This window comes from Myotis lucifugus, unplaced genomic scaffold (assembly GCF_000147115.1).
Source record: "Myotis lucifugus unplaced genomic scaffold, Myoluc2.0 scaffold_163, whole genome shotgun sequence".
Taxonomy (NCBI): Eukaryota; Metazoa; Chordata; class Mammalia; order Chiroptera; family Vespertilionidae; genus Myotis; species Myotis lucifugus.
The window spans coordinates 64,721-89,514 of NW_005871211.1; positions in this window are offsets into that span (position 1 = coordinate 64,721).

The following is a 24,794-nucleotide window of genomic DNA, read 5'->3' on the forward strand; positions in this document are numbered from 1 at the left end:
ATGTCAAGGTCAAGTAAGTATGACCTTGATCTGCAGAACCTTCCAAAGATTCAGCTGCATGAGAAAATATAAAATTACTGTAGCTTTAAATCTCTAAGTAACAGGTGTTGGTTACACAGAAATAGCTAACCAATAAAGAATCTTAAATAAACTGCCAGCATTGAATGCTATTAAATCTCTCATTTTTATTTAACAAGTATTTATTAAAATCCACCATGTGCTTAGTACTCTGCAAGGTACTCTAGAGGAAATAAAAAATGTATGTGAATAAGCCTTTGACCCAAATTAACATAAGTCATTGAGAAGGACAACACTGAGGATTCTAGGTAATGCGTTAATATTTATGAAGACTTCAAGTTTTCCTGAACCATAACAATTATCTCATTGTGAATCTAGGAATACCACCAGACTTTCTGACTTCCAATGACCTTTAGAAATATGAACATAAAAGCAACCTCTTCATGGAAGGCTAGTCCTAGGAAATAATTCATATCCTTATATTAAGACTAAATTAAAGTAATTGAATTAACTGAAAGATAAATATAACTAAGTTTCTCTCAAAGGTCTTAATCTTAAGTAACAGCCTATTAAAATTAGTTTGTATTAAATATGAAAAATGAAGTTATCTATAATTTATTTCACTATTTAAAACATTTTATCTCCATGTCACTATTGTTTGAATGTTAAGTACAGTGCCATATGTTCGTTATTATTTTATCAAGAACCATAGTTCTCAGTAGTGAGAAGATGCTGAGAAGATAAAGTAAGACTTGCTTCCAAGGAACCTCCTTTCACACAACCAGGTTTACTAGAGATATTCCCTAAGCCTGCCTACACAGATATAAGGAGACTCCCATTATAAGACCCAACCATTCTATAACATTTTTGTTGGAACTGGAGACCTTCTGACTACCTTAAAGGCAAAAGAGTTAGTCTTGCAAAAGCCCTAAACTGCTCCACTAGAAAATATCCCTGATAGAAATTGCCTACCTTAGGTCGTGTAACTTTAACTACCAAGAAGAGGACAAGGGGAATAAAACAATGCTGGGGAGGAGGGGAAAAGATGCCACACAGAGTAGGCATCTGGGCCAGAGTAAGACATCCAGGTAGTCCTCTCTATGGACTGCTGAACAAACCACAGAGCTCCCCTAGGCCTCAAGGTGCCCAATTTTATTGGATTTTTATACGAACCAAATGCAACAAAATCTAAAAGATCTTTAACATTCACAATTGGAAAGAGTACAGAATATATGAGTTCCCCTGAAGTAGATTCTTAGATTTCTGTACCATCTATCACTCCATGTCATGGAGTGCTGCATAAAACACAGTAGAGTTTAAACTAGTTAAGCATAAATGTAGTATAAGTAAATTTTTGATCTCTCTGTTTTATTTAAAGTTGAAATTAAACTTTAATTCTATTCACGAATATACACAAACACACACACAAGCATTTATATATATAACTTTCTGTATAATAATTCAAGGTGCTTATTTCAAGGTATCAGACTAATACCACAAGTGAGCTGTTTGTTCTTATTATATGTGTATTTTTAAAATAATGCAACTGCTTACTTACTTCTGTATACATTGAAAGTCTAGATCACTCTTCTTTACTTCTTCATTGAATCACTTTAAATCATTTCATCACAGTAATTAGTGTAAATATAAGAAATTTTAATAAAATGCTAAAGTTTTTGATTGAATGATGGAGGGGGACAAGAATAAACATGACTGGGAGAAGATAAGTTTGAACAATTTTGCAGTAATCTTAGGGAAAGTTTGCACAGTCTTAGTTACAGTTGATTATTATGGTTACTTAAATATATACAAACTATTTTGCCTTCCATTATTCAGAATACCCTTTTCCTAATTGTTTTTGTCCTGAGAGTTCTATTAAATGGCACAGTAATTTATCATGAAAATTGTGTTAATTAAGTAAAGACTAGAGAAGAGTAGAATTCTGATTGTGCAGAGTATTAGACTTCTAGCATCCACATGAGCATTATTTGTAATTCATAACAAACAGTGGTTCAACATGGGATTCTGAAGAATGTACTGAGTCAATTTTGGTCTCTGTAAAAGCAGAAATTTCCAATCTAATCACTGTATAATTTAAAGGGCAAGAGTCTCTAAACCTTGGAAATAAGCCATGGATTATATCCCTGAGAGCCAAGGAAGTTGTCACTACCGTAGGTGTCCTGGAATAAACCACTTTTCTACCATTTCCAACTGTTACAGTCACTCACAGGCTCCATAATAACCAGCAACTCTAAAGCAAAGTTTACAAAAATTGTTTATGTAGCCAACTACACACAACTATTTTCTTAAACGACTCCTGTGCTGCATGGAATTTCTTCAGATGAAGGCATCAAATGTATTATGTGTTGTCCATGGGAAGAGAATTTTCATGAACACCATCTGCATTCTGTCATTTTTGAGGTATTACCAAGAGCTTTTATAATGCAGGGGCGTGGGAAATGGACAGATTTTGTGCACTTTAGTGCTTTCCCACAGTATTTGCTTTGTTCATAATAATATAATCTTTCAGATGTAAAATGTGAGCTAAACTTCACCTTGCTGTGCAATTTAGTGCATTCAGCAAACCCAGCAGAAAAGCCCAAAAGGTAAACAGAAAACCTGCATGAGGTTTTTTTATCAAATGTACTGAGAAACAGGATTCAAATGATGATTTGACCAAATGGAATGTCAGATTTACAGAAAAATGCCCATATGCTTAAAAAATAGATTGTGAAAAGTTAAAGAATAATTTTTTTTAATTTAAAATATTGTATTGAAGTCTGATGTCCATGTAGGATAAGCTGCCATTACAAAAACATCCATAAAGGCTTTGTATCTCTTTCTCCTGTAATAGTTCCTGGCTGGTGGACAGCTCTCCTCCAGAAGGCACCTGGAGCTCCAGGCTCCTTCCTTCCTTCTAGTACTTGAGAAGTGAGGATGGAGGAGGCACACCCACTGTTAGAGGTTCAAACATAAAGGCAGCGCACACATTCTACTCTTATTCCATTAGGAAGAGAGCAATCAGATAACTACCCTGACTGCATGGGAGACAGGATCTTGTCATGTGACTCTGCCACATGCACCAACAACTAATATATTAATCTTGAAGATATCATGACAAATTAAGTTTCTAAAAAATGTTAGTTCACACACAGAAAAAAAAGAAGAAAAGCTAAAAGAATCAGGAAAACAATTACTGTTGGTCATTTGATTGTCATCAAATACACCTTTTAATAGACAAGAGAAGCAGCAGTAACTGTCATACCTATCTTCTAAGCCTGGAGAATACTATGAAAAGACATCAGGTGAACCTGGAGAGAGAAAGGGCTACATAGAGAAGGTGGAGGACAAATCCAGGGCTTCAAGCCTCTCACAGGTGTGTGCCTGAGTGAGCGACCTCTCTGAACCTCCGATTTCTCTTCTTTGTTGGAAACTATGACAGTAAGTGAAACATCTTATATCAAAATTAGGTTTTTTTTAATATATTTTATTGTTTTTTTTACAGAGAGGAAGGGAGAGGGATAGAGAGCCAGAAACATCGACGAGAGAGAAACATCGATCAGCTGCTTCCTGCACACTCGCCACTGGGGATGTGCCCGCAACCAGGGTACATGCCCTTGACCGGAATCGAACCTGGGACTCTTGAGCCCGCAGGCCGACGCTCTATCCACTGAGCAAAACCGGTCAGGGCTCAAAACTAGTTTTATCATAGGCTGATTGCTGTAAACATGAGATAAGTGCACTGGCTTATTTCTGGTCTCAAAAAATCAGCAAAGTTCTAAGCAAAGACCCACAACACTTCTAATATTAAACACTGAGATACACGTGAGCTGTACATACATTTAAAAAGGTGAATAAAAGCAAATATTTTACTCATCATGATTTTTCTAAACAGCGTATTCCAGTTCAAGATCGAAGGTGGCTGGAACCTCACCTGGCAGCTCAGAGCTGGACAGGATGCTCTTCCATCGCTGGGCGCACTCACACCCACGCCCACACTCACTCAGCCTGGGACGGTTTAGACCTGCCATTTACCCTAAGGTGCACGACTTCAGGATGTGGGAGGAAACCGGAGTCTCCAGAGAAAACCCAGGCAGACATGAGCTGAACATGCAACTCTACAAACACAGACACAGAGGTCCTGGCCCAGATATGATTTTTTTTTCTTCTCATCAGCATTATAACAAATGATCTTGAGCCAAAAGAAGTTAATCCAGGACCTGCTGTAGTTTGAAAATTGCTCCATTTGTCAATATTAAAACAAAATAAAGTGTGTGAAAACACTATGTAATGTCAAGGGGGCACATAAACTTATCGAAGCATTGCATGGAATACTGATCTTTTTTATGATTGCTTTTAAAAAAATATTTAAAAGTTAAATGACATAAGTTATTTATTGATGAAAGGGTTTAAATTTTTAACATAAATACTTCTGCAAATATCTGCTTCATTATCAATAGCTATATTTCTCCTGTTTTAAAAGTTACGAAAGAATAATGAAATATTGCTTTTTAAAAATGTATAGGCCATTTAAAGGAAAGGAACATATTAGATTTTTAATTTTAATATTACATTTTTAAGCATCTATGCTAGTATATCTCTGTCAGTAAAATATTTTAAGTTTGAAGTATGTGTGTGTGAATATGTTCATATGCACATACTAGTATATGTATATATGTATACATAGCAAACTATGTGTATATAATACATTATATAATGCAATATGTTCTTTATATTTAATAAGAAATAAAAATTTTAAACAAATTTAATATTTAAAAAAATTTTTTTAACAGGGAAAAAAACTTTGTCTCATTAACATATTGTTGACAGTTTTTTTCTATTATATAACAGGAGAGTATTATTGATAGTGTATTTTATTTGCACTGTTTTAATTCATAAGTTCTTTATAACATATCAAGATAATATTAATAATAGTGAAATTATGGTATTGATTTTGATTCCTTCTTAAAATATTGACTTAACACTTTAAGTCTAGTTCTAAATTAGTTTGTTTTATATAATTGTGAGTGGATGTGAAAAATTTAAAAGATACTTTAAAAAGTTACAATATTTATTACACACCTACTGACACAGACACACACCTAGATGGTTTATTACTATGACAGTGGGTATCAATGTGCATTTCAATGAGATGGTAATATCAATTTTTAACTAATTTATTGTCATGTTTCATTAGGTCATCATTGCTTTTCTGTTATAATGTTTCAAGAGATCTACTAGTAACAGGAGAAAAGTTTGCTCTGGCATTTTTTACTATTCACTTCTTGCATTTTAGTATTATCTTTGAATGGTTTCTATGGGAAAATACTTTTTAAGACTTGTTCATTTGTGGAACAACACTTCAGTTGAAGCTAAATCTTTTTACTTAAATAGACTGAAAGAAATTGTAGTTTGTAGCATTACTTTCAAGGCAAAAGAAAAGTGAAAGCAACCCCGGAACTCTGTGAGCAAGGACCTCTGGAGCAGTCCTTAGCCTCGTTGAGTGTCCCAACCAAAACCTCATTATTGTGTATAAGACCAGGTAAGTTATTATATTTTATATTCACAAGCTTAACTCCTTGTTTAATTTAAAAGTATAATGAAAAGTGCCATCGTTTTCTTTCTATACCATAATGAGTAATTTTGCACATACCTGAGTATGTCACCTCACATTGTTACCAATAATTTTAACTCCCTCAAAAAAACCTTCGGATATTTCTTCCTAGTACGAATTTGGATCACATGTTGTGATAAAAAGGGAAAACGTTTGTTAAGTCTTAAGTATTGTATGAAACCAGAAAATGCCTACATTCAAGATAAGTCTTTTTATATGAATCATAAAGCACACGGCTACTTAAACTCTGGACTTATCATATTTGTAAAAAAATAGCTAACCTTGTAAGAGAAACTTTAAACATTTTCTGAAGGATTCTACAGAGAAATGGAAAATAGTAAGTAGGCAATTTTATTTTAAAGTGTATGCTTGCCTGGGGAGAGAAAAGAAATGGAAGGAAGGTGTAGCATATAAAAGTGTCTGAATTGCATGAAAACTTTTGATCTTTTCCTTGTCCCCCAAAAATCAGGACTCAAGATTACATTATATATAAATACCTGGATATATGCACTCATTCATTTGACTGTATTTTCATAGATCTGTAATCACACATTTTTAAATAATACAAGTTTTCCTTATCATCAATAATAATAAAAGCATAATATGCTAATTAGAACAGATAGCAGAACAACCTTCCGGATGTCATTCTGGATGTCCTTCCAGATGAATTCGTGGTGGTGGGGGCTGAGGCAGAGGTGGTTAGGGGAGATCAGACAGGCAGGCAGAGGGGTTAAGGGCAATAAGGCAGTCAGGTGAGTGGTTAGGGGCGATGAGGCAGGCAGGCAGAGTGGTTAGGAGTGATCAGGCAGGTAGGCAGAGTAGTTAGGGGTGATCAGGCAGGCAGGCAGAGTGGTTAGGGGTGATCAGGCAGACAGGCAGAGTGGTTAGGAGTGATCAGGCAGGCAGGCAGAGTGGTTAGGCATGATCAGGCAGGCAGGCAGGCCAGTGGTTAGGAGCCAGTGGTCCCAGATTGTGAGAAGGATGTCTGACCCCTGCGGGATTGGGCCTAAACTGGCAGTCGGACATCCCCTGCGGTGTCCCGATTGCAAGAGGGGGCTGAGGGACCCGCCCCCCACTGCACGATTTTCATGCACTGGGCCTCTAATATTTGTATAAAATCCCACACAAGATATTTTACTCTTTATTTGGAAGAGAAAGATAGCTAGAAACATCTTGCTAAAAGAGTTAAACCTGTATGCCATTTCTAAACTCTTCATAAAATATCCTGAGGTCTGTTTAAATCTATAGAACTTACATATACTGCTATGCATGCCCTTTTTTAGCTTCAAGAAAATAATTACTTTTGTTAACAAAGCTCAAAACTATTTCAAAAAAATATTTTCTTCAAGGATACTAAAAGAATTATTATAGAGCTTTAATTCTTGACACAGCGGTGCAAGCCCTCAAAATTTCCCACTGGAAGAACATAAATAAGGTGCTAAAACACCTTATGGCAGGGTAAACAGTCTCTCAACTAGACATGGCTGGCTCTCCCACTGAATGAATGGCCTTCTCAGTACAACTTGGGTCCAAGGAAAAAAATGGCCCCGATTCTCTGAACCCAAGGTGCACTAACACATACAGTGTACATCTGGTCCTAAGGCCCCTTGGGCTCCTCGCCTTCCTGACCAACTTCTCTCAAGAAAAAGCTAGGCACTTCATGCAGAAGGTGGAGAGAACAAAAAAAATGAAGCAAATGCATACATACACACATATTCACACACTCATTCACTCACCCACATAGCAAAAGCCAAGGCACTGACACACATCCTGGGGCCAGGAGCTCCTCACAGCAGCTGCACGGTGTCTAGACCTCATCCCGGGAGACCATCACTGCCTGTTCCAATAGCTTTCACTTGAAGAACAGAGTAATGTGCTCACCTTTGGTGATTTGAACATTTCCACAGAAGGTTTATCTCAAACGGTGGCCTCTCAGTCTCTTCATCTCATGATCTCTAATGACTTTCTCACCTACTCCACCTGGGCCAGCTGTAGCCATGCTCATAACTGTGCCCCTCCAGAATCACTATCAAAAGCCTCCTGCTCTCTGCTAAGACCCCTGAATCTCATAAGAACCACTATCCTGTCATCACTCACCCCATCATTCTACAGTAACCTACCTGAGAGCCTTTGGTCCATAATCTTCAGTAGCATTCCTGAAAATGCACAGTGAGCTAGTGCTTCTCAAATGACCTGATAAAAGAATGTAGTTGTTGTAAATGATAATGATGCCATTGTTTATAATTCTTTTGTTTTCTTAATTCTCACCCAAGAACACTTTTTCCATTGATTTTTAGTGAGAGTGGAAAGGAAGGGGAGAAAGAGAGAGAAAAACATCAATGTGAGAGAGACACATTGGTTAGTTGCCTTCCACCCATGCCCTGACTGGGACCAGAATCAAACCAGCAACTTACGTATATGCCCTTGACTGGGAATCGAACTCACAACCCTTTGGTGAGCAAGCCAATGCTCTAACCACTGAACGACGCCCAGCCAGGGCAGTTTATAATTCTCTATGGACCAATACTTTCATAAAACAGAATAAAAATGAACTATTAAAACTTAAATTTAAAAATCTCCAAAGACATATAAGATATATGGCAATAATTTGTTATTATAAGTTTCATCAGATAAAATATTATGAATTTGCAATAGTATTTTACAAACATATACTTCCATTTCCTGTATTTTTCCTTGTCATATACTGGTAACCAACTCATTGAGAACCAAAGCCAGTTTGTGAACCACAGTTTGAATAGCAATGAATTAACCTCTTTTTCCTCTTCATAATTTTTTGCACTCATCTGGCAAATTCCATCCCCAGATGATCTGCTTTCCCCGTTGCTTCCAAAACAAAATTAGCAGGTATCCCTCTCACTGTGAACAATCAATCTCTTCGCCTGTTTTGGATCCTATCTGTCTTTACCTTCCAAGAAACCTTATACTATCAATCAATTCCTTTTTCTAACTCTTCAACTTGTCACAATCACTTGGATCCTTCTCAGTGATTTTTTTCAACATGTTCACATATTGCTCATCCTACAAAATAAAGTTTTCCTAGACCACATATTTCTTCTACTACTCTGTCTCTCTCTTCCCCTTCATGGTCAAACTTCTTGAATAGTTTGACTTCTATCTTCATGTAACCCTAACTGCTTCAACTTAGTCTATCTGATTCTATTCCCACCACTCAACCAAAATACTTCCTTCTAAGATAACCAAAGTTCTCCATGTTGATAAAGTCTATGCATATTTCAGTAGTATGTAGTACAACTATTCCCTTCTTTCTAAGAACTGTTTTCTCTCTTTCTTGGATTTTCTGACAACCTACGGATCTCTTTTTATTTTATCTCTTTGCAAAATCCTTTACATTTATCTGGGTCATTAAAAGTTGGGTTTTTGTTTTTGTTTTTCCTGATGTTTTTCAGGCCAGTTTTTAGTCTATCGAGAGTTGAATCCTTTTTTTTATTTTTTCAAATTATGACAGTTTATAAATATTTAAGGTCTCAAACTTGAATGCGTGTCACAATAAATAGGTCTGCTCCTTAAAAATGCAGCTTCCCTGACCTAGCTGGTTTGGCTCAATGGCTAGAGCATCAGCCTGCTGACTGAAGGGTCCCAGGTTCAATTCCGGTCAAGGGCACATGCCAGGGTTGCAGGCTAGGTCCCTACTGTGGGGCGCAGCCAATCCATGATTCTCCCTCATCATTGATGTTTCTATCTCTCGCTCCATCTCCCTTTCTCTCTGAAATAAAAAAAAAATTATTTAAAAAAATGCAGCTTCCCTGACCCAATCCTAGAGATGCAGGTTCAGTCTGGAGTGAGCCCAGGAAATTTCATTTTAACAAAACTGCAAGGTAATTTTAATAAAAATTTGTAATGAAAAAAGCATGGTTTAGGAGGTAAACCTGAGTTAAAAGAAGTTACAGAGACTATCTTCAATCTGGCAAGAAGAGACATAACAAATATGTGACCTAATAAAATACTTCTTGAGAGCAAAAATGGGAAAACAGAATTCACTGTTACAACCTCCCCTCACTCAGCCTATAAAATAGAGATATCTAAAATCTCCATATTGTGATGCCTCCAATTTTCAGAAGCTATTATGAAATTGCTAAACATTCTTTAAAATTTTCAATTCAATTCACTGTAACAAACAAATTATGTGCTCAGCAGTCAGGGATAAAGAATTTGATTTTCAAGTGGAAAAAAAAGGTTCAAATCCTAGTTCTGTTCCTTAATGAATATACCTCTATTTTCATGCTATTTAACTGCTCCACAAGTCAGATTCCTTAAAGGTAAAATAGAAATATTATAAATGTTGAAAATACTTAATGTAAGAATTAAATTGGTAGCATATGCATGAGTTTCTAGCGATATACATGCCTATGAAGGAATTCTCTCCCAATTGTTTTTAAATGTTTTTATTGATTTCAGAGAGAAAGGGAGAAGGAGAGAAATATAGAAACATCAATGAGGAGGGAGAATCTTTTATTGGCTGCCTCCTGCATGCCCCATACTCGGGATCGAGCCCGCAAACCAGGCATGTGCCTGACCTGGAATTGAATGGTAGCCTCCTAGGTCATAGGTTGACACTCAATCACCGAGCCGTGCCAGCTGGGCCCTCCTTCAAATTTTAATGGATTTGATGGGTGAATGAAAAAATATTTGGGAGAGAGATATCTTTTGTAGAAGTAAATGAAAGTTGACTAATTTAGTATGTAAGCTTCCAAGTTAGTGTCAAATATGATAGGCAAGTTTTCCTTATTACTTTTGATTACTAAGTTTTTTTTTCCTTTTCCATTTGCATTTCTATACAGTAGAATCACCAGTGTGATTATTTCATATTTTACCTTGCTTTGCTTTGATAGTCTACATACTGTTGTTATATATCACTAAATATACAATTTAAGCATCAGTAGAGCTTAATAGGCTTTAAATCTAACACTGTTTAGCTAGAGAAGGAAATTAATTCCTTCACAGGTCTTGAATTTTGAATATTCTTTCCATCTTCTTCAGTACTTTCTTGAATCTCCGGAGTATGGACTGCAAGTAGTCCCACTGAAGGTCACAATGATCGGGGCTGTCTTCCATGTTAACCCTTAATTTGGCCTCATTTACAAGCATCACTGTCTCATTGTGATTTCCCTGGGAGCGAGGCAGAGCAGGCATTTTCCTTGTCACATTCCATTTGTTTACCAGCACATGTTGCATTGTATATTAAGTGTGTTTTCTGTGCAGTTGTTCTTGAGGAGTAGAACCGTGCATAGTTGGATGGCATTATGCCCTCCAAACTGGACAAAGATAAATAAAGCAGAAAAAAGGATGGGCACAGCAAAGATGACTCTTCCAATCTGTTAGAGGCCCTTCATGCTATGGAGACTCCCAAGTTTTCCCCAGAAGAAGAACAAATACTGTGACTTAAAGGTAGATAATACTTTTCTATTTATGATTTACCATTTGTGATTTGATACTCATGCCTATACTCTGACATAATATTAAGTTAATGATCACTTTAGAGATGTAGAAAAATTGAGGTTCCAAAAGGTTATAAAAGTTGCCCACAGTCACACCGGTTGTCCATTGCATTGCAGAAACTAACATGAAATCTCAAGATGACATCATGTCTCCTAACAGTAAATGAATAAGTAAAGAAAAGGAAACACCCCTTGGGCCTTCAGTCACAAACTACCAAATCAAAGTTTGGTTGAGGGAAATTAATAGGTTGAAAATTCAGTGCTAATGCAATGGCCCTTTGCTTTTCTTTTGCATATCAATTCTTGAGTTTGCAGTTGCCACCAAACACACCTGTAGGCACTCTGGCATTGAAATCCATATAATTAAAATACCATAATACCAAATATTTAATCTTTAACACAATTTTTGTACTTAGCTCTTAATGATGTCATAAAATTAATGTTCAATGCTTATAATAAAAAATAACAAAACTCAATACATGCTTGTATTGGGTAGGTGCATTAGTTTGTAGTGTTCTCCTCTGCTCTCTGGGTGGATTTCTCCTCACCATGTCTTTTAGGGCCACTCCTGAGCAGGGCTGTAGTGTAGGGGCATTAAATTTATGATCAGCATAGATGCAGTTACTGCTGTGAACCAGACCCTTGTTTTTCTGTTTGTTTGTTTGTTTGTTTGTTTTGGGTTCTTCTTTCATCATTTAATCTAGGTATCTTCCAGGAAGCCATTGATATGAGCAGATGGAGATACACAAATGCACATATGGAGATACCATTGTAGCCTTGGCCCTGTATATGTAATTTACTTGTACCTTCTGGATATTCTCAGGCACAATTAGTAATCCATAGTACAATGTATTTCTGCTGAAACCTATGAGCATTTGGAGAATGAAAAAGAAGAAATATTTTAATAAGATTTGCCATGAACTAAGTACTTGTATTTTAAGAGTTTTCAGAAAAGCAAGTAAAGATGTTAATTATTGCTTAGGATGTGCTTTCTTAAAAGCATTATAAACTACTATAGGCCCGGTGCCTGAAAATTCATGCACTGGAGGGGGGTACCTCAGCCTGGCCTGCCCCCTCTTACAGTCCAGGAGCCCTCAGGGGTGGGAGGCAACCCGATGATCAGGTGAAGGCGACACCCTATCATACCTCTGCTCCTGTCACTGCCAGCAGCTCAAGCCTCAGCTGGCCCTGGTTACCGGAGCCTTGGGCGTTCCGGACAGCTGCCATCCAAGGCTTGCCTGCACCTCGGGCAAGCCCTGGGCAGTTGGGTAGCTGACATCTGAGGCTTACCTGTGCCTCAGGCCAGCCCTGGGTGGCTCGGAGCTGAGGGGGCTGGGGATCTCTGGAGGCAGGCGCACGGAGTGGCCAGGCCCATCTGGGGACAGGCCCGGCCTTGCCACATGCCTGCTACCCTGGCGGGACTGAGGGGACTGAGCGCTACCATCTTGTGGCTGTGAGTGCCACCATCTTTGAGAGCTGAGCAGTCAATTAGCATATTCCCTCCTTATTGGCTGTGGGCACGGCCATCTTTGAGGGCGGGGCATTCAATTAGCATATCCCCTCCCTATTGGCTGGGGGCGCACCATCTTTGAGGGTGGGGCAGTCAATTAGCATATCCCCTCTCTATTGGCTGTGGGCGCTGCCATCTTTGAGGGCAGGGAAGTCAATTAGCATATTCTCTCCTTATTGGCTGTGGGTACTGCCATATTTGCTACAGTGTGAGGGTCAATTAGCATATTCCCTCTTTATTAGATAGGATGGGCAGGAACCTCATGGACCACAGCATCAATAGGGTCACAAATACTATATCAGTGCTTCTTCCATCTGGCCTCATCCATCTGTTCAGACAATGGTCTGCGTTATCTCTGGGCTACCCAACACCTCTCCTAATGCCAAAAAAATGGAGTCCCTTAGAATTTGAGATATTGGATAATGCATAAACTAAGTGTGAGAGAAAATAACTTTTCTTTGTACTGAAACAGTGATGAACCAGTTATCTCTGGGCTGCTATTGCAGTGTTTCACTTTAAAACTTCCCAGTTTTCCCAATTTAACAGGTGTCTGGATCTCTTGAATGTCTGAAATCCAAATAACTAACTTAATAATCTCAAATCCTATTTTTATAGAAGGCCAGTTTTATCCTGTACGCCAGACTGTTGCCTATGGTTTGGACTTGGTTGCCGATCTCAAGTCTTTGGCTCCCATCTTTTTTAGGAATCTTCATTTTGGTTTGCCACTGCTTATGTGAAATTCCTAGCAGAACCTAAGATTACCTAAGACTCCACCAGAAACTTACCACCTTCCCTGATATTTGTATCTAAAGCCCCACGTCTGAACCATTTTCCAGATTAGTTGACTATCAATATGTGACATTTTAACTGGATATACTGAATCCTTTTGGACCTTGGTCTCTAACTGATGACCCTCTCAAAGGTCCCCAGCTCTGAGTTCTCTTTTCCGCCTCTTCATTAATGCCTTCTGTTAGACCTAGTCTCCTTTCTTTTACATTCTCCATGAAGATGGTGCTATCAAGTGGTGTACCCTAACCCAACATTGAGTAATACAGGCTGACTATCCAAATACAACTGTATTAAGTTGAAATAAGGAATAGAAAATCAAAGGTGATTTTTTTCAACCCATTACTGATATTCAAATGCTTTGAAGATGAAAAGTACTATTCTTCAAAAGTACTGAAATCAATTTGAATAGCAAGCTGATATTTCTGAAAAATATCTATTTCTTTATCATCCCTCATAAATGGCTATACTTATATGATTGAGTATAGAGAAATTGAATTCATCAATTGAGATTAAAAAGTCCTAAAATTTTCAAGTCTGTTGGGTTACTGAAACCAGTGGAGTAATTAATCAATTAAATTATCCTAAAATCCTCTATGGTTTCTTACCCATAAAATCAAAGATGTTCCTTATAAAATGTACTTATAATTAAATCACTATGTCACTGTCATTGTCATTTAACTCATGCAAACAGCTCTCAAATATATTCTCTGATTCTTTTTCTACTTTATCCTCTTTTACCCTCATTAAAGATATTTCCTTTTGAACATGATATACATCATCTCCTTTAAGGACTTTTCTTCACAATTCTTATGTGCCAATAGTATTCATGTCTTTATTATAAATTGTATTATTTTCTATTCTTATCTCACTTTCACATTTCTTTGATATGTGTCTTAATGTATTTCTTCCCTGAAATCAAATGTAACATAAATCTGAATCCAGTACAGTGTTCAAATATTTGGTTATCAATTTAGCATCTTTGCCCCAGCCTTTGTGCAGAGCACATGTGCCATTGAGCCTCTGTCATAAAGGTAACTCATTTCTTCCTGATGCACAAGCAAGTAATCTGTACATAACCTCATCAAATTTCTCCCTGGGACCCCAGTTACAAAGCAGTCTCAGTTTGAGTCTTTTCACTGTCTTCAGAGTAATATAGTGAGAAGCAGCCTGTGCTATGACTTTGTCAGTTCTTTAGTAAATGACACACAAGGATAAAGAGGACATCTTGCTTACTGGGGAAACACATTTTTTATTCTCTTTTTTTCTGATATACTGGATAACACTATGGGCATAAATCATCATATGCCTAACATAATAAATACATAATTAAACACACGAGGCCAAAAATGAGCCTTTACAAAGAACATATGTTTTATAACAGAAGGGGAGAGATATTTCAAGGCGGTAAACAAAGCCTTGTGTCCTGCAGGGAAACACAACTGGCAATGATATTTAAAAAAACTGTGAGTGGCAGGAGGAATTTGTTCCTGCTATTATACATAAGGCAGTTTACTTATGATTTTCATTTTCTATGAAAATGGCATAATTATTCCCATTCTGCCGCTGAAACTCAGAACTGGAAAGTGACTCATCAAGTAATAAGTGGAAGCTAGATTAAAACAAAGTCTGGAAAAAAAATAGCTCTTGTGTCTTTAAACTGCAGCCCACACTCCTAGAATTTCTGCAAAGAAATCTACCCATTACAATTTTCATCTTTTTGAAAGCAAAATGCAAGAGTCCCTTAGGGATTTCATATAAATCAGCAAGATTTCTAAATGACATAATCATAAGGCATATGTTTCATAGACAAAGTATTTATATATGTTTACATGTATGTATGTAATATATAATATGATACAGTGTAGATTACATGTATACACAATATGTTAATATGTTAATATTATGTCTCTTTGATAGCTATGCCTTATAGTTGTAACTCAAGAAACTTTGCTTATTACACACTAAAGCATATAGTCTTATAGTTTCCTAATATGTAGTCTTATTCAGTAAACATATTTTTCCTCAATCTAACTACAAGATACATTTAATGAGATTACATTAATATTTAATTATGTTTTCTATTAAGATTCTCTGGATATGAGTCTTTGCTTTTTGTGTTTAGTTAGTATTGTTACCTATTTATGTTACCATCTCCCTTTAAGGGTTTTGAGTCTTATTTATTTGAAACTAACAAAAAACTAAAGATAAAGTTACATCAGATGAGGAAATAGGGAAGATAAAAATAAGAAAAGTAATTGAGAAACATACATATATGTGGTACCCCTCCATCTTGTGGGATTGTGTTATCCGGAGGCCTAATTTAACATTATGTAATTGGAATTTTTCTTTTTAAATTTGAGTATTTTGAACCTTTTAGCTCCTGTAGTATCAATTACTTAAACCTAACATACTCACTAAGAAATAAACAAATAAACATATAATTAACAAAATACAATTTACTCTCAAATACTTCATAAAATGTGTCAATATCTAACCTGTATCTACAGTCTATACTTATACCTATATTTACTTTTATGCCAATACCTATACTTTTCATGAAAAAGAGAAAGTAATAACTAATGATAAATAATTGATGCCAAATAATAATAATCTGTTGTCATTGTTGTTTTTATTCCTGCAATTTTTTTTTTTTAAGTTTCAAATTATTTGCCTTCACTTTGCTTTGACCTCCCTGTGTGGCTCCCTGAGGTGTGCAGTGCCTTGAGGGGTGCCGTGTACTTCTCTATTTCACTTTTCCCCACAGTCTTTGGTGAATGAGGGCTCACCATAGGACACCCCTGCGATGTATTTAACAGGTGTTCATTTCACAAAATTCAAACATCTAAAAATAACCGTACTTCAAATGATTGTTTAAATTACTTAAATTAATATAAATGGTTTTTATTTATAGAAATGAAAATAATTCAGCCCCATATTCCACAATCTATACATGAAATCTTAAAATTGCTAGATTATATGTAGCTATGTTGAAGAAAATTATTTTTTTCCAAGTTCATTTTACAATTAGGCACACAATGACTATGGCCATATAGAGATGCATTTTAAAACCATTATCTTGACATTAGTGGTGATTATTTGGTAAAAAACAGAAAGTACATGGAGTCTGTATGAAATACCATTGATAGCTAAGAAATGGATCAGCTCAGGCACTTTTTTCATCTTTCGTCTCTCTTACTTCTTCATTTATCTGCAATATAAACTCCACTGGGATTCTTTTCTTTAAATTTTTCATTTATATACCTACCTCTGTACCTATCCCTCTAGCCCTATAATCTTCACTTTCCTTTATAGTATATTCACTTTCATTCAACTGTCTGATTTTCATGCTCCAATTCTCTAAAGTGAATGATTTCTTCATATTTTATGATATGGTATTGCATCAGGGCATTCACAACCTAAAATTAAATTTCCCCTTTTAAGTCTATAACACTGTAAGTGCCCAAATAATTTCCCATTTATTATTATTTCATATTCCCTTAAAATATTCATCACCTCTAAATGGCCACTCCTCCCAATCTTCTTTATTAGTTTTTATTATGATTTATTTATTAACTTGCTATTGGCTGTAAATTAATTTTATATTGTTTTCACAGAAAGGGGAAGGTGGAGCAAAAATGTAGAATTTAGAGACAGTAGTCTGACCAGTGTGGCTCAGTGAGTGTCAACCTATGAAACAGGAAGTCATAGTTTGATTCCTGGTCAGGGCATGTGCATGGGTTGTGAGCTCGATCCCTATTGGGGGGTGTGCAGGAGGCAGCCAATCAATGATTCTCTCTCATCATTGATGTTTCTATCTCTCACTCTCCCTTCTTCTCAGAAATTAATAAAAATATATTTTAAAAATGTTTAAAAGATAATAAAATTAGTTTGTTACTGATGTAGATAGAGAAGGAATATACAAGAAAAATGTTCTCTGCTTGTTTTCATTGTATCATGTTTAGACCCAAAGGTGAGAGCTTTCACTAATATAACGTATTATTTGTCACCTTGGAGGTCTGACTTAACACGTTTTTTTTTGTTTCGTGTGTTTTTTTTAATTTTATTTCTGTCACTTACAGATTTAAAGTGTAAGGAGAACTTCAAAATGCACAAGAACATTTTAAAAACGAGATTAATTAGTGTTCTGTCTGTGTCACACACCCAGGTTATCTGTGTGTCTTGTGTCATACAACTCTGAAAATGGTAGAAGACATAATAAAAATGAGTTTTATCCACAGAAGTGCTAAGTAGTTGTGTCCAGTAGAATGCAATTGACTATTGCTCTGTGGATAGAGTAGTTTGTGCTTATATTAGTATAATAATTTTAGCATTCCCTCGCTGCACACAGATGTGAAAATTTTTAATTTTGTTTGAGCTAGCAATAACACCTTATTAATTTGTGAACTAAATAAAATCACTGACATATTTATTTCATATTTGTATGAGATTCATGATTATGCAATGTTATTAATTATCCTTTAAAAGACAGTAAGAAAAGGGCAATGCAATGTTAACACAAGTTGCTTTGACCTAAGGAAACGTGTTAGGCAAGCACTGCTTATAACTTCCTCCTTATTCTCCTGGTGTTCTTTACTCTGTGCCCAAAGGTAAGCTGATCTTATCCCAATCGCTGTTAAAGAGAACAACTTCAATCACTTTCAACATTTTGAGTGTGTGTATGTGTGTGTGTGTGTGTGTGTTTCAGATGTTACTGAAAATTATTACAAGAGATGAAAAAGTATTTTGTGGCAAATATCCCAATGACGCAATCTAATCAAACCTCGGTCAACTTTCCTGTCTTCGCAGAAAAATCTCTATTGAAGTAATTCCAAGGATTCCTCTTTCCTTTCTTACCCCTTCCACAGAGCAATCAGCTCAGCCCGAGAATTTTCTGATGTTCCCCTCCATCAAATGATGCAGCTGCCTTCTTCAGCCAGGAAACTTGGAGCCAGCCCCATCCCCAGACTTTGAGGGCTGTTTGCAGCCCTTTGAGAGCTTATGTAAGCATCTTCCAACAAAGACGCAATGTTCCTCGTAGTGCTAGAATTCGTTACAGTGTTGTTTATAGCAATTAACTGTTCACGGATTTATTCTTAGTTTTTATGACATTTACTCCATTTTTCACATAGCATTTGTTGCAGAAGCTACACAAATACATGTCGCTCAGCTAAGTTTAAAGAAATGACTGAACTTCCCAAAGCAACAGACTGGTTGTCGAACTGACATTATAAGGATATTTACATTGATTTTTTTTTAAATTGAAGTCAATGAAATACTCCCACTTATTGGGTGAAGAATGTAATGAGGAACTCATCCTGCCTGTAGCTGGGCCAGGGGTGGCCTCAGACATCTCCTGGAGCTTGCTAGGCAGTGGCTGAGACCTGATACTCGTACAAAGGAGAAGATTGTGAAAACGCTGGTGCAGGAGCAATGCCAGGCCATCCTGCTTGGGGAGCTCAGAGCGCAGGTGCGGAAATATCAGCCCGGGGTCAGATCCCCTGGCTAAGTCTCACTTCTCACCGCTGCTCAAACTACATATGAGACGTTTAGTTTCCCTTTGTTGCAAGTTTCCCTACAGTCATGGGAACCTCCGTTTTCTCTGAGTTTGCCTTTGACTAGTTTTAATAAGAATCGATCAAAAGCCCATGTCTGGACTCCTTTTTGCCTGAGGCAGCTCTGCCTCCTGGGACTGTGAACTTCAGAGGCATTTCTCTGCCCTCTCCTCGGGAAATCAACCTGCTGCTTGTTTTTGCTCGAATGTCTCCTTTTTTGCACTTGGTGACATTCTTTTCGTGTATCCAAAAAGGTAATTGCTTTAACTTGCAGAATTATTTTTTTAAAAATATATTTTGTATTGATTTCAGAGAGGAAGGGTGAGGGAGGGAGAGATAGAAACATCAATGATGACAGACTACCCTCGCCTAAGATGACTGATTAACTTTGCTTTCATTAGTCAATGTAGGGGCTTCAACATCATGTAGCTTGGGTATGTATCCTTGGGCTAGTTTCTTTCTTTTTAAATATTTTTTTTTATTGATTTCAGAGATAGGAAGGGAGAGGGAGAGATAGAAATGTCAATGATGAGAGAGAATCATTGATTGGCTGCCTCCTGCACGCCCCCTACTGGGGATTGCGCCTGCAACCAGGCATGTGACTTGACTGAAAATCGCACTGTGACCTCCTGGCTCATGGGTCGATGCTCAACCACTAAGCCACTTTGGCTCGGCCTTAGGCTAGTTTTTTTTACACACCCTATCTCAGCTGAAAAATAAAATGAGAATGAAATCTATGCGATATGGTTGTCATCATACACAAATGAGTTCAAACATGTAAGGCACTGAGAAGAGTACCTGGAATACTTAGAATATTTACTAGATTCTGCCACCACCACCGCCACTGCTCTTGATACTACTGGTACGAATACTACCCTCCTCCCGTTGTCCTGTCAGAGATACTGGTTCACTCCCAATTTCCCAGTTCTACCACTTACTAGATTTATTATCTGGCATAATTTCTTCACAGAACTGAGCCTCAGTTTCCCCATGTAAATTACTCTGTATACATAAGGATCGTTTTAAAACCTTTATAGAGTGTCAGTCAGCATACCAGACTCCTCTGGTGCCTAGGGGGGTTCATTTTTCAAATATTTTGATAAATCAGTGGCTTCATTTTGGTATTAATTTCTAATGGTCCATATCTCGTAATGCCCTTATTGTTTGTTTTTCTTTCCTTCTTAACCTGACCAAGGTCATCTAAATGCTCGCAAATCTATCCGTTTATCTTTTTGGATATCCTAATATTATACTTTCATAAATTTTCATGCATTCTTTCCTCTAAACAGAGCTCCAAATAAATCATTTTAAGTATCTACATTTCTGCTGTAAAAGATATTCTATAAAGTTGTATGTTAAGTTGGCAAACACTTAAAAGTAACTGAAATGATCATAAGTTATGGAGCCTCGAGGAAAACTCTTGTTAGAAGTTATTTTTCTTACTGTCATGTTCTCAAAGATGGAGAGTAATGTTCTTTCTTGTTTCCTTATGAGGAACAAATAGACAACCTGTGAAATAGAAATCCTATAAATCTTGTTTCCTTAAGTTTTTCATATCTCCCTATTCTTTCCACACAAGCCATCTTTCATCATCTCTATGTGACATTAATTTTTATTACAACCCATTTTCCTGAATTATACAAACAGATAACAGATGCATTGTTACCAAAAACAAAGGAAAACAAAACCAAACCTTATTTTTCAAAAATACATCATTCATCACTAGAAGAAAACAAAGTAGAAAGTTGAACTTAAACTTAGCTTTTCTGCTAGGCAATTTAGTTGTTAAATATTTTCCATTATTCCCTCTCTGGCCTCCTTGACTTTAATTTCTCTTGGAATTCAGTCTACCCTCTAACAATGTCAAAGTTACCTTCATATGAATTAGATTAGTTCACTTTCCAGAGTTCAACCTCATAGACTCTATAACATTAATAGGCTAAAGGTAAAAATTACTTCACATGAGCTATTTGTGAAACTGTTCATAAATTCTCCTTTTCAATTGGTGCCTGTGATACCCGCTACTTCCCTGTTTATTCTCTAGCTCCTTCTCGGGCTACTTCCCTTAGAGCTATAATTATGGAATGTGTCTTCTCCACAATTCTCATTCTTCTATCTACACTTCTCCTTCTGTACCTTTCCCATAGGGATCTCAGCTGCTCCTGAGCTGTTGTTAATACCCACAGACATCATCTACAGCCCTAAACACTTGCCCAAATGCCACTTTCGTGTTTTTCATGATCTGGTCACTATCTCCTCTTGACTGCTCTAACAGCACCTTATTTAATCATATTTGGAAGAAAAATCTTTTACCCAGGTACCCTTTCCCTCTGCCTATTGCCCCACAAAAATATATTATCTTCTTGCCTTCCATGTTTCCATCATTGGCTTCATTTAGTACCTCAATCCTTTGATTTTATAATTATTATAGACGTGTGCAATTGGATAGAATCTTGAAGATCATCCAAGCCATCTCCCAGGATGCTTATATTTCCTTTATAAATTTGACCCCTAGCCAGTGCATCTGAGAACTCAGCAACTGGAAGTGGGGTTGTGTATTTATGGATTTTTTTTTCCCTGAAGAAGAGTGCTAGCTTTGATACACAGAAGAGTTAAAACCAATAGCATAGACATGTCCTTTGCTCTCTTCCTCACTACTTTTTATGTTTTGCTTATTTCCAATATCTGTCCATTCAATCTCCCCAGTACCCCTCAGATAAACAAACCTTCTCTTTCTTTTACACTGTCCCCAGTTTTGGTCATATTCCTGGATCTCCACTCTTTCAGGTACAAAAGAAAGAGACTCTGTCAGTGAACTTCAACAAAACAATCTGAGAGACTAGAAAGAGAGTGGCTCATAGACGTCTCTTCCTTGTTGCATTTGTTTCTATCTCTTGATGTTGTAACAAAGTACCAAGAACTCTGTGTCTTAAAACAACACACTTTTAGAGATCAGAAGTTCTATAATCAATATGTGTTTATTCCAGAGGATCTAGTGGATCATTCATTTACATGCCTTCTCCAGCTTCTAGAAACTGCTTACATTCATTCCTTGGCTCATAGACTTTTCCTCCATTTTCACAGCCAGCAGTGCAACATCTTCAAATATTCAAGAATCTCCCCCCACACCCCTCACTTCTCTCACTGTATATATATTTCTTTTCTATCACCTGCTTATCAAGATTTAGTTGGTGATATGTACTGTGAACAAGTGCTGTGATCTGAAGGAATGCAGAAGCCTGAGGCTATGTCTAAGAGGGCACCACTGTTCACTACCTGGTTTTTATGCCTCCAACAGGAGTCTGGTTATGGTCTTTTTCTGGTAAATGTTGAAATCTTTATGCTATTAATTCCTGGAACAAAACTTTTTCCATGCCCTGGTATTCCAAAGGAGATTTAACCACGCAAATAGATTTGTTATCATTTTATCTTTCTGGACACCAGCTGGTCTACCTAGGGTTGCAATATATATTATCATCTTCCAGTTCTAAATAGACTATAATTTTTCCAGTGATTATGTTTTGTTTGTTTATTTTTTAAATATTATTTCCTTCATTTTCAACACTTATTTTATATCTAGACACAGAGTTCTAAAAGCCAGGCTGTTGGCAAAGCCTTGACAACTGAAATAGACTCTTAATTGACATTTCTGTCCCCAGTATTCTACCAATCATGGCATCTTTTATGCCTCTGCTTGTTTAAACATTTTTTTATACAGTACTTAATGTCACTCTCCTTCATAAGAATACTTACTGGTTTCCCACAGGCAAATAAGTATATAAACTTGCTGTCATTGAATTCAGGACCCTCTGAGGTCTGTCCTCAATGCTAATTTTAGAGACTTAACTTCCATATTTTTCTATCCATAGCTTGCTTATCTCTCATAAGGGAGATGTCAGAGCATTTTAACCTCTGCTAGTCATTTAGTTCCTATTTTCAAAGGTCCCATTTGAAAACTGTGCAAAATTGCCCTAAATGGTTTGTCTCAGTGGATAGAGCATTGGCCTGCTGCAAACTGAATGGTCACAAGTTTAATTCCAGTCAAGGGCACATACCCCAGTTGCAGGCTTGATCTCCAGCCCTGGTCAGGGCACATGCAGGAGGCAACTAATCAATGTGTCTCTCTCACATTGATGTTTCTCTGTCTCACACCCTCCCTTCCACTCTCTAAAAATCAATGGGAAAATAGCTTTGGATGAGGATTAACAACAACAACAACAAAAAGAAAACTGTGTAAGATCAATTGTATGAGTTAAGAATCACTGCACCCTGAAACTCGGTCTCCTCATGAGATGTAATCTCTGTGCCTGAAGTTTGATAAGCTGACCGTAAATAATTCAAAGTGCTTAGGTGGTCAAATTTTGCTCAGGCCATGGAAAAGAATATATACTTACTAGAGGCCCGGTGCACAAAAATGTGTGCACTCAGGGGGTCCCTCAGCCCAGCCTGTGCCCTCTCGCAGTCTGGGACCTCTCGGGGGATGATCACCTGCTGGCTTAGGCCCGCTCCCCAGGGGATTGGGCCTAAGATGGCAGTCAGACATTCCTCTGGCAGCCTGGGAGCCCTTGGGGGATGTCCACTTGCCAGTGGGGAGCAGGCCTAAGCTGCAGTCAGACATCCTTAGCGCTGCTGAGGAGGAGGGAGAGGCTCCCACCACCACCGCTGTACTGGCAGTCATCAGCCTGGCTTGTGGCTGAGCAGAGCTCTCTCCCTGTGGAAGCATGCTGACCACCAGGGGACAGCTCCTGCATTAAGCGTCTGCCCCCTGGTGGTCAGTGTGTGTCATAGTGACCAGTCATTCCCAATCATTCTGTTGTTAGGGTCAATTTGCATATTACCCTTTTATTATATATGATAAGCCCATGCTCATGTATGAAAACCTTCATCAGTGACTCATCCCTCCCATGCAAACCTTTTTAGTCAGGTCAGAGGTAGATCAATGTCATCATAGCATAACAACCTGAGAAATGCCTTCAGATTCTTAAAAGGGGACTAAACTGCTTTCCCAATGCTATTTTAACCATTGTCTAAGTTGTTATAGTCACATTTTGCAATGTCCCACTCCTAAAAATAATCAAGCTTCCTGGAAATTGTCAATGTTTCAAACAGTGAAGGGATGGTGAAACTTCTATGATATGTCTCTTGGACAAGAGCTAGTCTTGGAGATCAAAAATTCTTTGGCTGCTCGCTGTAAATGCTCCTATATGCAACACAGCTATAAACAAAACATTGGGTTCATTTTTTTCCTCACACTATTCACAGATCATAAGAAAAATTGCCAAAATGCCCTTTATGTCTTTATCTCTACTCACTGGTATAACCAGAATTGAACCTGAGAGAATAACTGTAGAGGTTGAGCTGCCCATGCTATTCATCAAAATGCTTGCCTGGAAAAAAGAAACATTGCCATGAGAAATAATGCTTCAGTTTTTCAGACCTCCACTGTGAGAAAATATCCCAAGTTCACAGAATTCAGGCAATGTAAATTAGCAATTCCTCCCACAATACCTGTTCAACAATAATAAGTACTCAAGGGAATTTGTGTCCTTGGAAAATAAATGGGAGGTTAGTGACTTCTGCACAAAATCTCCTGTGACTTAAGAAATGGTATTTAGTTAAAATTAGTATTCCATGACTGAGTTTAGGGATGCATTTATTCTAAACAAATTTAAATTCTTATTTAAACATACTCAGGTTGTGGGAGCTCTATCCCTGGTAAGGGATGTGTAGGAGGTAGCCGATAGATGTTTCATTCTCCCATCAATGTTTCTCTCCCTCTCCTTCTTCTCTCTCTAAAACCTCAATAAAATATTTTAAATAAAATATGGTCCATA